Raw genomic sequence first — 14,795 nt, forward strand, 5'->3', positions numbered from 1 at the left:
TGTGTGTGTGCGTGTGTGCGTGCGTGCGTGCGTGTGTGTGTGTGTGTGTGTGTTTTCACCCAGGTTTGTGTGTGTGTGTGTGTGTGTGTGTGTGTGTGTGTGTGTGTGTGTGTGTGTGTGTGTGTGTGTGTGTGAGAGAGAGAGAGAGAGAGAGAGAGAGAGAGAGAGAGAGAGAGAGAGAGAGAGAGAGAGAGAGAGAGAGAGAGAGAGAGAGAGAGAGTGTGTGTGAGCCATATTTGCTCACTCAGGCCACCACTGGCATTGCAGTTGATGCTCAGGGCAGGCTAGACTCAACAGCACCTCTCTGGTCAAACAGAGGAAGGGTCAGGCTACATACACCTCAGGCTACATACAGACAGACAGACAGACAGACACACACACACGGATACACACACGGCCACGCTAAGGAGACGGTGTGACCACCGCTCAAAAATAGCAGATATACAAGCTCACAGCGCGGCTGCGAGCTTGTAGATCTGCTATTTTTGAAAAGTCGTGAACATTTGTGCAAGTCTATATAATATTTCAAATCCTTCTATGTCAGTGGTGCTCAAACCTTTTCATGTGAAGGACCCCCAAAATGATATGTATTTGGCCACGGACCCCCATCTCAAAACATTTATTTCCAGCGACCCCCCAGAGGCAAAATTTGAGTTACAAATGTTCACTTCAAATTACATAATATTTAAAGATTTGCACACATTTTCACGACTTTTCAAAACTAGCCCCTGTGACGCCCCTGGTTGTGTGTGGCAGCACGTACTGTATAGAGTCCCTTTACAGTCTGGAGTTAGTTCATTATGGAACATGATACATGGAACAATGTAGCTATAGTTAACTCGATCTTTCAATTTGTCGAATGTGGCTTTGTGGCGTTAGAAAGTACTGTAGATGTAACAACTTGGTATATTCAAATTAGCTGTTACAAGCTGATAACGGCTTATCAGCTTAACTGTTATCAGCTTGCCTGGGGTTGTCGGGTTATTGCGCTAACGACGCGTCGATCAGCGTGTTCAGGTTCCGGTGCCCAGCATTGGCGGGGCTGTTGTGTTAAAGTGAAATAGGCTCTCTCCCTCCCTCCCACCCCTCTCCTCCCACTCTCCCACTTTCTTTCTCACTCTCCCTCCTTCCCTTGCTAGTCACATGGGACCTCCATATACTGTGTATTACAACTCCCTCCCTTCTTGCCTCGCACTCACACTCCCTCTGTCTCTCTGTCACCGGGGAATAGATCTCCATTTATCACAACAGAAACCACTGCCACCATGTGTGTGTGTGCATGTGCGTGTGCGTGTGTGTGTGTGTGCATGCGTGTGTATATATATATATATATATATATATATATATATATATATATATATTTTAATGATGGTTTTAGATTACATTCAAATGCTTTGGAAACCGGATGAACGAGTGTCTTGTAAAATTGGATGACGTGGATCTCATCAATATGAAAGCCACAGTTCTAAGGTCCGCAGAACGGCAATACCGGAGCAAGGTAACAGCTCATGTCATGAATGTTCAATGTGGTATACCTCAGCAGAGCCTGCTGCAAGATGGTCATCATCACGTAACCAACTACATGTCCCATAAGGCCGCAGCACCTGGGCCATGAGGCTGCTGCAGTAATCAGCAGCTTGGCAGCTGCACAGCTAGTGGAACTGGACACGCTCAGTAGACTGGATGGATTTGAGAATCAAGTCCTGGCAAGAGGAGATTATAGGCAGGAGGCATGTTTGCCTCCCCTGTGTATTTGTTTATAATTTCTCATTGTTTACCCTGCATGTGCTATTTTGGTGAGAGCTTTCATGTGAGAATGAGTTTGATAGAGAAAATGGGATGGTTTGCTTTGTGCCTTTTCTATTTGAGTGAAATTCACTATTTTCTTTGCATGTCTTCGTAGGCCTCTTGTCCACTGGGAAACCAAAGCCGGGCCAAGAGGGCTCTTTTAAACAGGCTATTACCGTTTAAAACATTTTTGGACATTTTGGCAATTTTTGTCGCCAAATCAAACATTTTCGAATGGGGATAGAATTTCAACCTGCTAGTATTAGGGTCAAGCAAGGCCAGCCCAGGGCTGTTGAAAGAGATTGCAATAATCTGGGCAGATGCTTATATTTGTACAAGCTTTGGCTGAACTGGGCCTAATTTGCACAAGGGATTAAACGTTAAATGGGTTCTGGAGCAAGCAGATATTTCAAGTTGTACAATAGAGGCAGAACAATCATCATCATCTCTCTTCTTCTTTCCTCTTACGTTTTCCTTCCCTCTTTCTGTCTGCCTGCCTCTCTCTCTCTCTCTCCATCTCTCCATCTCTGCTCAACTACTACTCATGATTTGTCAGCGGTGAAGGTAGCAGCTGTTCCATCTGCATTGTAATTTCTTTGATCGTAATCACTTGTGCCAGCTACCTCCAATCTTGGCATCCTCTGCCCCACCATGCCATATGGGCAAAGAGAAGGGTAAAGGAACACTGAAGAAAAATACAAGCGTCTTTGGAATCACTTATTGTTGGATTTGAGTGCATGTCTCCCCTGCAGTGTTGATTTTTACAGCAAATTTTAGTTTCAGTCATAGTTTTTGAATAACTTTTAATTTAGTTTTAGTCATATTTTAGTCATCTAGTCATGTTTTAGTTTTAGTCTAGTCTAGTTTTAGTTGACTAAATATAAGATTTTAGTTCACTAAATCTACAGTTTATTTTGCCGACAAAAAAATGTATTTTGGTTGGCCTTGATGGTGTCGTAATGCCTGATGTTACACTGTTATACTGCGGCACGTTGTGAGCTTGTAGATCTGCTATTTTCAGGGTGCAACACCGGAGTGTAACCAAACATAAAATGACTCATCTAGGTCTACTGCATCTCTTCTCCACTAGTCCCTCCCTAACATTTAGTCTAGTTTTTATTTGTTGACGAAATTGTAAATATATTTAGCCTTAGTTTAAGTCATCATAGCTTAGTTTTTATTTTGTTTTCGTCAGTGAAAAAAGGTGGTTGAGGAACATTTTTCGCCATAGTTTTAGTCAACAAAATCAACACTACTCCCCTGAAAAAGGCCATGTGCGATCATGTGAGACTTATTATACTGTACGTCTGTGCTTCGCAGCTTCATATCGTCGCTGTCAGACAGAAACCTTGTACTGTATGTGCAAAACCCTTTCTTTTCAGGAAATGGGAAAAAAATAACCTGTGTTCCAATGGATGTGATGTAGTTATTATTTAATCACAACCCCTATACTCTTCATTGGTTAAATATTTATAGACCCCACAGACAGACTTAACCACTTTAAGCCTGGCATTCCTATGTTGGGTATGTTGTATGTTCTAAAGTTCGAAAGATTAGCGAAAATAGTAGATCTACAAGCTCACAACGCATTGTAAGCTTGTAGATCAACTATTTTCACTACTTATATGCGACAGTGATCCCCCCACCCCCACCCCCACCCGGCTCTCCACTGACACTGTGTCGAGTCTATTATCTGCCATGCATGCGGACTGGGCTGGAGATGTAATGCTTTTATTTTTTTACTGTACACTTCTGAATGATTGATGCAGACAAGGCATCCCAGCCCAGCCGTAACTGGATCAGGCTTGTGTGAGCTCCTGGATGTCGAGAGTGATTTTCAAGGAAGAGGCCCCCACTGAAGAGGATATCAGACAACATCACACGGCCTGAATAGCACACTGGAGCGAACTGTGAGCGCGAGGGTGCCCAAAACACAACCGGAGAAGATGTTCTCTTAGTGTCATGTCTCTCGTCTCTTGGTCGATATGCGCCAACAACACAGCTCGTGTTTCCCCAGCCTGTGTTCCATTCATATCGTCACTGTCGGGCAGAAACCTCCTATCTCCAAGTTGTACGTTTTTTCACCAAGTAAAGCCCTGCTTCATCATACAAGGCCGTTGCACAAAAGTAGTGAAAACAGCAGATCTACAAGCACACAACGCCTCGCGGTGCGAGGCGTTGTGTGCTTGTAGATCTGCTATTTTCACTAGTTTAGTTCATTTTTAAAATGATAAATACAAAACTAACGGTCTTGGATATACAAGGTTTCCACCCGACAACGACGATATGTACTTCAGCAGAGGTACTGTCCTCAGAGAACACTGTAGGCCCTGCCGTCTCCTCTCCTCTTTTACCCCCTTGTCCTTCTCATAGTCACTTTAGCGACGTAAAGGAGGGAGTCTGCATCTCATGGAAGTGCTCCGCGGCTGCTGAGCAGACACGAAGCAACAGCACCCGCTGTCTTTCTCCCTCTCTCTTTCTTCTACGATGGTCCGTGAATTATAGAAGACCCGCTATTGCGCTCGGGCTGCACAGGTTTTCATCAGAGCGCTGGAGGTCACTTTGACTTTACCCGCCCTCCATGCTCATCGTATATGCAACACCAGGGATATGAGGGAGACTATGAGAGGAGCCTGCTTGAGGTCGCCATTAGCCGAGGAAGACCGACCACGAGATTTATGGAAGAGGAGACGGGGCCGAGGCCGACGGGGGCCAGGGAGGGGAGGCCAAAGCGCGGTTGAGCGAGTCTGGTGTGTGCAGCCGTGCCCTTCATTTGGTTCCTGCATTCTTCTTAACGGCAATTTCACTGTATCTGCATGCATTATGCATGCGCCCTGAGATAATGGCTAGCGTTGCGGGAGAAGCCTGCTGATTGTGTTGTGTGGCAAAGTGTTTGAATTGGTCCCTCACCTCACATCTCTGCCGCAGCCCGAGTCTCTCATATAGCATCCTAGTGGCCGAGCAGAGAATACTATAGGATGATGTAGTGCCGCTTTTAAGCCTCAGCTGTACTTAGCTGTGCATGGGTGTCGTGCACCGAAAATAGCTGACCCACAAGACCATGACGTGCGCTGCACAACACGTGCGGCACCCGTTGTGAGCTTGTAGATCCGCTTTTGGTGCACGACACCGGCGCGCATCTGAAGAATAAATCAGGTTTTACTGTTCCCCCTGGACACCTTCCGTGACTCCACCATCATGATTAGCAGCCGCCTTGAGAGTGCTAAAGTCTGCAATCGCTGAATTGACCAATAAACGAAACAACTGTGTGTGTGTGGGGGGGGGGGGGGGGAGGAAGGGTGGATTTTCTTGTGGTTTACGTTAAATCTTGTGTTAATGCTGCAAGCCAGACAAAGCTGCCATCCAGCCTAAAAATAATATCATTTTAGGCCTATATTTTCGATAGAGAATCGTTGCATCTCAAACATTCATTATCACAAGTTGTCTTCAGAGGCCCCTTATGCTGAGAAACAAGGCCGGGCGGATACACGGTTGCGTGCATTTAAAATGTGGAGCATGATGGAGATCTTGCACAACTGTCGCAAAACAGTGACTTTATTGTGTGGTGTCAGGGAAAGATGTCCTGTGGGTATGTGCAGGGGTGTCGCACCAAATTCGGGGCACTGGGTACAAGAATTCACTGCGGGCCCCCCATTCTTTTTCTTGTCGTGTCCACAAGGCAGTCAGTTACAAGGCTTGGCTAGATGCGGGCCCCCCATGAACACATTATTACACATTATTTTGTGCTTTAAATATTGAAAAATAGCAGATATACAAGCTCATAGCGCGGCACCAAGTGCCGCGCTGATCTTCTATTTTTGAAAAATCGTGAATACCTGTCTTCAAAAAGTTTAAAAAAATATATATATATGTTTCTATGTCAGTGGTGCTTAAACATTTTCATGTATTTGGCCACGTACCCCCATCTCAAAATATTTAGTTCCAGGGACCCCCCCGGAATCAAAATTTTAGTTACAAATGTTCGCTTAAAAAATACATATATATATATATTCAAAGATTTGCACACATTTTCACGACTTTTCAAAAATAGCAGATCTACATGTTCACGATGTGAGCTTGTATATCTGCTTCAATAGATTAGTATAAAATAATTCCAGGCCCCTCCGCCTTGGGCCCTAGGAACTCAGTCCCAATCCCCCCCCCTTGTGACGCCCCTTGGTATGTGCAATATGAACATTCGCCTCATGAATTTGCCATTTGGGCCTGAATGTTTGTTCCTGCGAGGGGGGGCCTGAGACAACTCGGGACTCATAGCCACGGGGCATGACCCCTCAGTGTTGTTTGCCACAAACGAAGCATGGTAGACTGATCATAAAACATTGCTTTTATGATAAAAAGAAAACCCCACAGGTCCCTTGTGATTCAACATGACATTCATTTAAAAGTCATCCTTAATAAAGACGGCATTTTCATGTCCTAATTCCCCCTTACCCATCACAGGGAAGGTACCAGCGTCAGCCTCCGGCTCTGGCGTTGCTAGCCCCACCCCCCCTCCCGTGTCTCTGACACGTTTGACCTACTTCTGTCTCCACAACATTGTAAACAGATCTACTAATTGCCTTCATTTATTCATTTGGAAGTCAAGTTCTGTTGCGGCTGGCGCCCTCACAGCTCATTCATGTGTAATGTGTACAATGCTCGCCCTGCCCCCCGATGACTCCTAAGTGTGGATTTCCTCCCGTCCCCCCAGACAAAAGTATCCCATCAGGCCGTGCGGTTTCACCATGGTTAGATAGTGTAAATGGGAACGTCAAGGCCCTGTGGTAGAGTCTGTGATGTAGCAGTAGCCATATACTGTAGTACTATGAAATGCAATAGTAGAAAATATAGCCCCAAAGCAATTCTTGAACTTCAATAAAGTTACATTCAACTTAAGAATTCAGTTTCAGAACTTTTGCTGCAGTCCAGAGACAAAGATGATATATTATATCATCATGTTTTCACCATGGGACGCCCACTGCGAGTGCGAACATCAAAGCCAAAGTGAGGATAATTTTCTTTTTCTTTTTTTTTTGGGTCTATCTTTCCCTCCTGTGATCAAGAGGACAGCAGGTCTGCTGATGACTGTTGAAGTTCAAACACTGTTCTTCCACCCCCGCGGCCCTGTACTGTTATTGCTTTTGTCTAACCTCATGAAACTAGGCCACAAGACCAAACACGTTTTTTTTAAAACATCGCATCTGATAACAATGACATGGCTCGCATTATTGATTCAGTGTGCACAAACACAGATTTTGTGTAGACCGCGGTTTCTCAGTCTAGCGGCACCGCTTCGCACAGCTACAACGCAGCTAGACGGCAGCGCTCTGGAAGTATACTATAACTATATACTATATATCGTCACTGTCTGGCCAAAACCTCTTAACTCCATTTTCGATTTTTTAAATTTTTTGGCATAAATTAGGGCTATTGAACACCCTTTAAATCTGAGTGTTGGTTAAAATAATATTGAACCAATGGAAAGTAGTAAAAAGTGCTTGGGACAAAACCTAACTGCACTTTCTGCCAAACCAGCTAACCTCACCCAATTGACCCTCTCTTCTTTTCATAAATATGTGCTATTGAACACCCTTTACGTCTGTGTATTGGTTCAAATAATATTGAACCAATGAAAAGTAGTAAAAAGCCCTCAAGTCAAAACCTCCTTACTCCACTTGAGCTAATTTTCCCGAAAATTAACATTTTGGAGTTAGAAGGTTTCTGCCCGACAGCAGAGATATATAAGTATACTATATATTTGTACAATAAATAGCAAAAACATCTGATCTACAAGCTCATCTATTTTCGCAATCTTTTGGACAAAATTGACGTTAACATAATGTACAGTACATTGTTTAAAAAAAGCTGTATTTTGTTAAAGCGTTATATTATTATCAAACATAACAGTCTAACATTTTTCTAAAGGAATGTATTTAATTCAGTCTGTACAGAAGCAGGAATAAAAAAAAAAATCCCCACTGATATGCGATAAAAATAATGACCAGTGAGGGCCTTTCAAAAGCTGAGGCATGGATTCACCCACCATCCCTCCAATGCAAATCAAACCCTGGTGTCACAGTTTATTGACTATTCCCAATCCCACTCCCACTCAATCCAACTCTGTGCTATTCTCTCTGAACCTGTCTATGTTACAACACGGTGTTGTTGTTGCTCCGCGACTGACATCAGCGCATTTGATTTAGTGTTTTGTTTGTAACACCTGCAGCAAAACAAAGCTTTTCAAATTGACTACAAGCAGTGTAGACAGTTCTTCACTGGGCTAAAGCAAAACGCAACACAAGTTTCATATAAAGGCAAAGCAAAGCAACATAAAAAATATGATGTGCCGAGACACTGCCACAGATGTTGTATTCCCTGTGAACATTCTACTTCATCTGTGCTGGCAGACGGGGTCAAAGAAACACAAAAACAAACCCGACCGTCCCTGCTGCCCCACGCATCACGCCAAATAGGACACTGCAGAAGCTGTGACAGCAAGTCACCCCAATAAAAAGCTGAACCGGAGCGTTCTGTGATCTGGATTCAGGTCAAAGGGTCGTGTTTGTAGAGCGTGAGAGACTGGCTTTTCTCCCTGTTTTGTATACGTTGTGACTGGGTCCCCAGTGCAGCCCCAACCAACCCCCCAGCTGACCATGTTTGAGTGTGTGTGCGATTGTGCTTGCATTCATGCGTGCGTGTGTGTGTGTGTGTGTGTGTGTGTGTGTGTGTGTGTGTGCAGGGGTGTCACACCAAATTCTGGGCCCTGGGTACAAGGATTCACTCACATTTTAACTTTTGAAAAATAGTAGATATACAAGCTCACAGCGCGGCACGAGTGCCGAGCTGCAAGCTTGTAGATCTGCTTTTTTTTTTTTTATCGCGAAAATCTTTGCAAGTCTTCGAATATTTCAAACTCTTCTATGTTTCTATGTCAGTGGTGCTCAAAGCTTTTCATGTGAAGGACTCCCAAAATGATACATATTTGGTTACGGACCCCCATCTCAAAATATTTAGTTCCAGGGATCCCCCACAAAAGCAAAATTTGAGTTACAAATGTTTGCTTGAAAAGTACATTTATTCAAAGCTTTGCACACATTTTCACGACTTTTCAAAAATAGCAGATCCACAAGCTCGCAGGGCGGCACTCGGTGCCGCGCTGTGAGCTTGTGTATCTGCTATTTTTCAATAGCTAAAGTATAGAATAATTAAGGTCCCTCCACCTTGGGCCCTAGTAACTCAGTCCCACTTCCCCCAATTGTGACACCCCTGCCCTGCGCGTGTGACCGTGTGTGTGTGTGTGTGTGAGTGAGTGAGAGAGTCACTGCTGGGGCAGCAGTGTGTCTGAGCGGCGAGTATTCAGCAGGGAGGCCACAGCGCGAGGTGAAGCGCTGTCTCCATAATCCAGGGTAAACACTGAGCAGCATGACTGCACGCCTCAGACGTGACCAAAGCCAGCCGAGCAGAAATGGATGGAACGATGAGACTTTCTGCCTGCCTGCCTGCCTGCCTGCCTGTCTGCCTGCCTGCCTGCCTGCCTGCCTGCCTGCCTGTCTGTCTGCCTGCCTGCCTGCCTGTCTGCATGGCCCGGTTTGCTCTGCTGCGAGAACTTTCTGTGTGTCTCCAGAGAGCTCAGCGTGAAGCTCTCAACAGTGACCTGAGGCCCTTCCGCAAATGCCTTCCAACAGTTTTCTTTTAAAAAACGAATGTTTCTACTTTATATGGTGATATGGTGCCCTGTATCAAAATATGTTGTTGCAGAGAGGGACCCCAGAAGCAGAGATTTGAGTTAAAAAATAATTTGCTTTAAAAGTTCTGCACAAAGCTTATTATTATCGTAGCATGAGGTTGTATATCTGGTATTTTTGAATATTCAAAGTATAAAATGATGCATGCTTTCCTGGCTTAAATGGGTTAACTCTGTGCAGCACTATTGTTGTCTGTGGGTAAAGTCCAGCTGGGCATGAGTTGGCATAATGTGATTTTTGATGTTTCTATTTGCTCTGTGCCCCTAGGTTTGTTTGTTTGGGTTTTTTCCCCGATGTGGATGGAAGTATTCATTTCACATCCCACTGACAGGGAAATAAAATGCTTGATCAGATTCAAATCCGCATTATACCAACACCAACACACGAGCTGAATGCTTGTTGTGTGATGTAGAGCAAGTTACAATGCAAACACAAAACTAACTGGAAATATTGTGGTTGTATGCCTCCGTGGCTCCGTCAACCATTTGCCGTTTACATCGGTGTCTGTCCAGGCTGTTATGGTGTTGTATGTATGTGGTGAAGACTTTGTTTTGTCAGGTCACAGTGACCTTGAACTTTAACCGGGCGGGTGGATGGACGGACGGACGGACGGAAGGATGGATGGGTGGACGGACGGACGGATGGATGGACAACCTGAAAACACAATGCCTCCAGAGAGTTCAGACATGGTTGTCTGCCGGCAGAGGCATGAAAAAAGAATAGAATGGAATTGTTCATGTTTGGAGACGCTGTTCATAGCACCTCAAAGTGGTCTCGGTGGATATGGTAAACTTAGAAGCTTAATGGCTACAGAGTCAGAAATGAGTTGTGCTCCACAGGGGATATCTGGTTATTATTAGTGACAAATGCATTGGGTTTGTGCAACCCTGCACAGTGTCTAGATGTATTGCCGCCATCATAATGCAGAGGCCCTGCGATAATGCGATAATGGAATCCGTAGGATACGGGGCTGAACAAATCAGAATCCGTGGCTTGTGATTGGCTGAACGGCGGCCGGGAACGCTCCGCTGTGCTCACTTGGACCGCACGGAGGTGCCGAAAGTCGGGGTTATGAAGATTTACTATTCTGTACCCCAGTAGATGTAACTCGGACTGCCCTGAGTCGGCTCATGCAACCTTTGCAACGCTCGACACGGCGACTCGCTCGCTGCCGCTCGCTGCCGGTGTCTCACATGGCTCAAGGTCGCCTGAGACGGCGCGTCTCCGTCGTCAGCAACGAAAACAAGCGTTCCTTCCAAAAGCGTCTCCTAATGATTCCAAAATAGCCTCCCGTACCTGTGAATCATGGCAAACCGCCTGAAGATTTGTTGTTGAGAATCTTATTGTTCGTTTACATCTTAACTGAAAGGATTCACAATAACCTCTTTCTTACTGTTATATTGGATAAAGATAAACATTTGACACAATATGACACATTCTTTACACATGCTAAAATAGTACTCAGTATAGGTCTATTTGTAATGTCCTGTACACAAGGAAATGGCACTGTAGCTTGGACTATGGTGGTCATTAACAGGGAGGCCGGCTCACACTAAAGCCTGCCAGACTTGACCGTGGAGGCTGAGACACTCCAGTGACTCCTTGTGCCCCTGCTGAGAGCATAGCAGGCACAGATGGACAGGAGATGCAAGGGAGAAAGAAGCTGGACCTGACCCAGCCGGCTCAGTGTCTGTCCATCCGCCCCACTCTCTGCTGGCTCCTACCCAGCTCTGCCGGACGTCCCGTTAGTTAGCCAGCCAATAGTGAGCCCCCACCGCATCCCCCCACCCCGCATTAAGATCTGACACGGCTGTCTTCATTTAACCTTTACTTATACTCGGAAGTCTCGCAGAGAAATCCAGCCTGTTTGTGTTTGAGCCAAGGAAAAAAAATGACACCCCCTAAAGACCACCCATTTTCAATATTGAACTATGTCATTAATATACCTTAGAGGAGTTGTGTGGAAATAAAAGAAAAGTTCTCCCTCTTCTGTGTTGCCTAGAACTGTATTGTAAAGTACATCGGTGTGATGTCATCACGTTGTGATTTGCAATACAAACCCCAAAATCAATACTCCAGTTCTAGGCAACACAGAAGAGGAGGAACTTTTTTTGTATTTCCACACAACTCCTCTAAGGTATATTAATGACATAGTTCAATATTGAAAATGGGTTATCTTCCCCTTTAAGGACTCCTAGCTTGGTACATACATTACCTTGGTAGAGGGCTAAATGGATTTAACCACTTAAGCCCTATTTTATACTCGTACATAGGACGTCGCAGTGTGTTGGACATTTCTGCCTATACTGATATGCCCAAAATAGGGATGCAATGTGGTTAAAAGCCTTTTTTTTTACACTTCAGAGTTCAGACTGACTTTTTGACACTTCAGGTGCTTCGCAAATGATGCACATTTACACATTTGCTGTACTTGTCTTCAGCCCACCTGTTTCTGAAACACCTTTATTCCTTTTTGGAAATTTAGTTTTCATTTTTTTTGGTCTCCCTGTGTCCCTTCTACTCCCTATTCTTAACATTCAGTCTTGGAAATTGGAAATACTCAAGTAAAGTACAAATACCTCAAAATTGTATTTAAGTACAGTACTTAAGTAAATGTACTTAGTTACTTACACCACTGCAGACAGCACATGAAAAATCTATATACCGGTATGAGTGGTTGTTTGCGCTCAAACCTGCATAAAAACGTATTATGGGCCAATATTTATGTAAAATATATTTTTAAATATGCATGGTGTAGCTGGATGGACTCAGGCAAAAGGAACAGGGTGTAGACACTAGACAGGCAGCCTTTGGCACAAGAGGTAGCGTGGCAGTTTGTGAACCGGAAGGTCCCTGGCTCTACCTGTCGTGTTGGAAGTGTCCTTGAGCAAGACACTGAACCCCAGAGGGTGGTATAGCACTTTGCAGCACGGCTGCCTCCCTGAGTGTGTGTGGGGTGAATGTAGCACGCAGTGTAAAGCACTTTAGACGAAGTGCTATAGAAATACAGTCCATTTAATTTACTGTCCTCTCCCCTCCCGCCTGGCAGCTTTATTACTCCAGTAATGGCACCAGATGAAGTAACTGCATGTATGAAAGCCACCTCATCTCTGAACACTATTTTGAGTGTGTGCCTAAATTACACACTGCTGCTATTTCATTTACCTGAGGGACCAAACACAGATCTGGTGTCAAATTAGGTTATTTTATCAGCTCACACTGTTTTATGATAAGTTTTACAATACATAACAGTTGTGAAACTAAGAAAAAAAGCTACCTGCCTTGCATTACATTGTCAAACATCATTACATGCATTCAAAGCATAATTATATTAAGCATGTGTGCTATGAATAATTTCACTTTAATGACATGTAAAACTGTACATGCATTGTAATACAAGATGAATTTAGAGGTTATTATGAGATTATTATTCATGATTGTTCAGTTGCAACGCAAGAACACAACAGACATTCAATATTTTGTGTACTATACAGCATTATGGTAGTTTTGATCCTGTTCTGATTATAATTAGAATTTACCCATAATTGCGACCGTCAGGGAGCAGTTTACTATGAAAACCTCCACCGGCCGTCCGTCCGTCGGTCGGTCACACGTCACACCTTTGCCCTGCTCATATCTCCGCATCAGTATATAGGGCTTGTTTGTTTATTGTATGACATCACGCCACATCATCAGCTGTGGACTCTGTGATGTCATCGTATCGCATCAGTATATAGGGCTTGTTTGTTTATTGTATGACATCACGCCACATCATCAGCTGTGGACTCTGTGATGTCATCGTATCTCCATATATGGCCATCTCCGTATATGGAGATATAAGTCGTCCATGCCCAAGTATGGGCTGGTGAGGTCAGACTTTGTGTGATGCGTAGGTTATCTCCATATATGGAGATTCAACATTCCAGGCAATGCTCTCTTCCCTGGTGAGAATTGCCCCTTTATATAGGGCTTGTTTGTGTATTGTATGACATCACGCCACATCATCAGCTGTGGACTCTGTGATGTCATCGTATCTCCATATATGGCCATCTCCGTATATGGAGATATAAGTCGTCCATGCCCAAGTATGGGCTGGTGAGGTCAGACTTTGTGTGATGCGTAGGTTATCTCCATATATGGAGATTCAACATTCCAGGTGTAACTATGGCTACCCGTATGACGTGAGAGGTGGAGGTTGTGATATTTGTGGAGATAAGCGACCAACGGTCGCTTATCTCCCGATTAGGGAGTCTTACTGGTGTATTATGCTTATTCTTTTAAGATATTTTTGGGGCTTCTTATGCCTTTATTGATGATAGTTGTACTGTACAGTAGGTTGACAGGAAATGGGGAGAGAGATGGTGACGGGCAGCAACGGTCGTCGGGATAGGGACTCGGACCCACAACACGCTGTCAGGCCGGATTACCAGCCCAGGTGCCTGGACCACTACACTGGTGGTCCAGGCCATAATATTCTTATTCTTATAGCCACAGTTTCTCCTGAGAACACTGAAGTCATCAACGAGGTGTAACCTTGTCATGTCCTCTGGACCTCTGTGGATGTGGGGTTTGTTAGTGACCTACCTACCGTAAGGTCTAGTTACTCATACCGTATATTGACTACAACAAGACAGGGTCTATTAACGGCCTGGCTCCCAAGTGGATCTCAGACTTCATGCGGCCAGTCTGCGACGTCTGTCATCTCTGACAGATCTATGACATATGACTTCCAAGTCCAAATGTGAGCATGGATTGACAATTGACTTCCGTTATAAAAATATTAAAGTTACATTTTTCAGAAAATAGAAAACATATGTGAAGGATAATACAGCACACTCATAGGTCCAGCTGTGAGTCATTGTCATAAAAAAAAAGGTTGACATTTCTGTGAGAAAAAAGCAAATGCAAATCTGTGTTGAGTGCGTTGGGACTCATAGACCTCAGTATTTCTGCACTCACAGGCTACATCCCTGAACAGAATATATATTATGTGTGTATAATACAAAATGTCAGCCACCGTTGGACTCCCTCGAATCCATCCATCCATCCATCCATTGTCCCTTTCCGTTGAGTCGCCAGGGGACATTGTTTGTCCCTGGCTTAAAATATCTACATAAAATATGCTAATGAAATTAAATGTGGAAGTGTGAGGGGTTGACGCTGCCTCATTCTGAGCCTCTAATGACTCCCTGCCATCCCTTGAAGAAGAAAAAAACTGATTAATTTAGAAATGTCGGCCACTGTGGAGAGTGATTAATTCCT

This window comes from Nannobrachium achirus, assembly GCF_963921795.1.
Source record: "Nannobrachium achirus genome assembly, chromosome: 6".
Taxonomy (NCBI): domain Eukaryota; kingdom Metazoa; phylum Chordata; class Actinopteri; order Myctophiformes; family Myctophidae; genus Nannobrachium; species Nannobrachium achirus.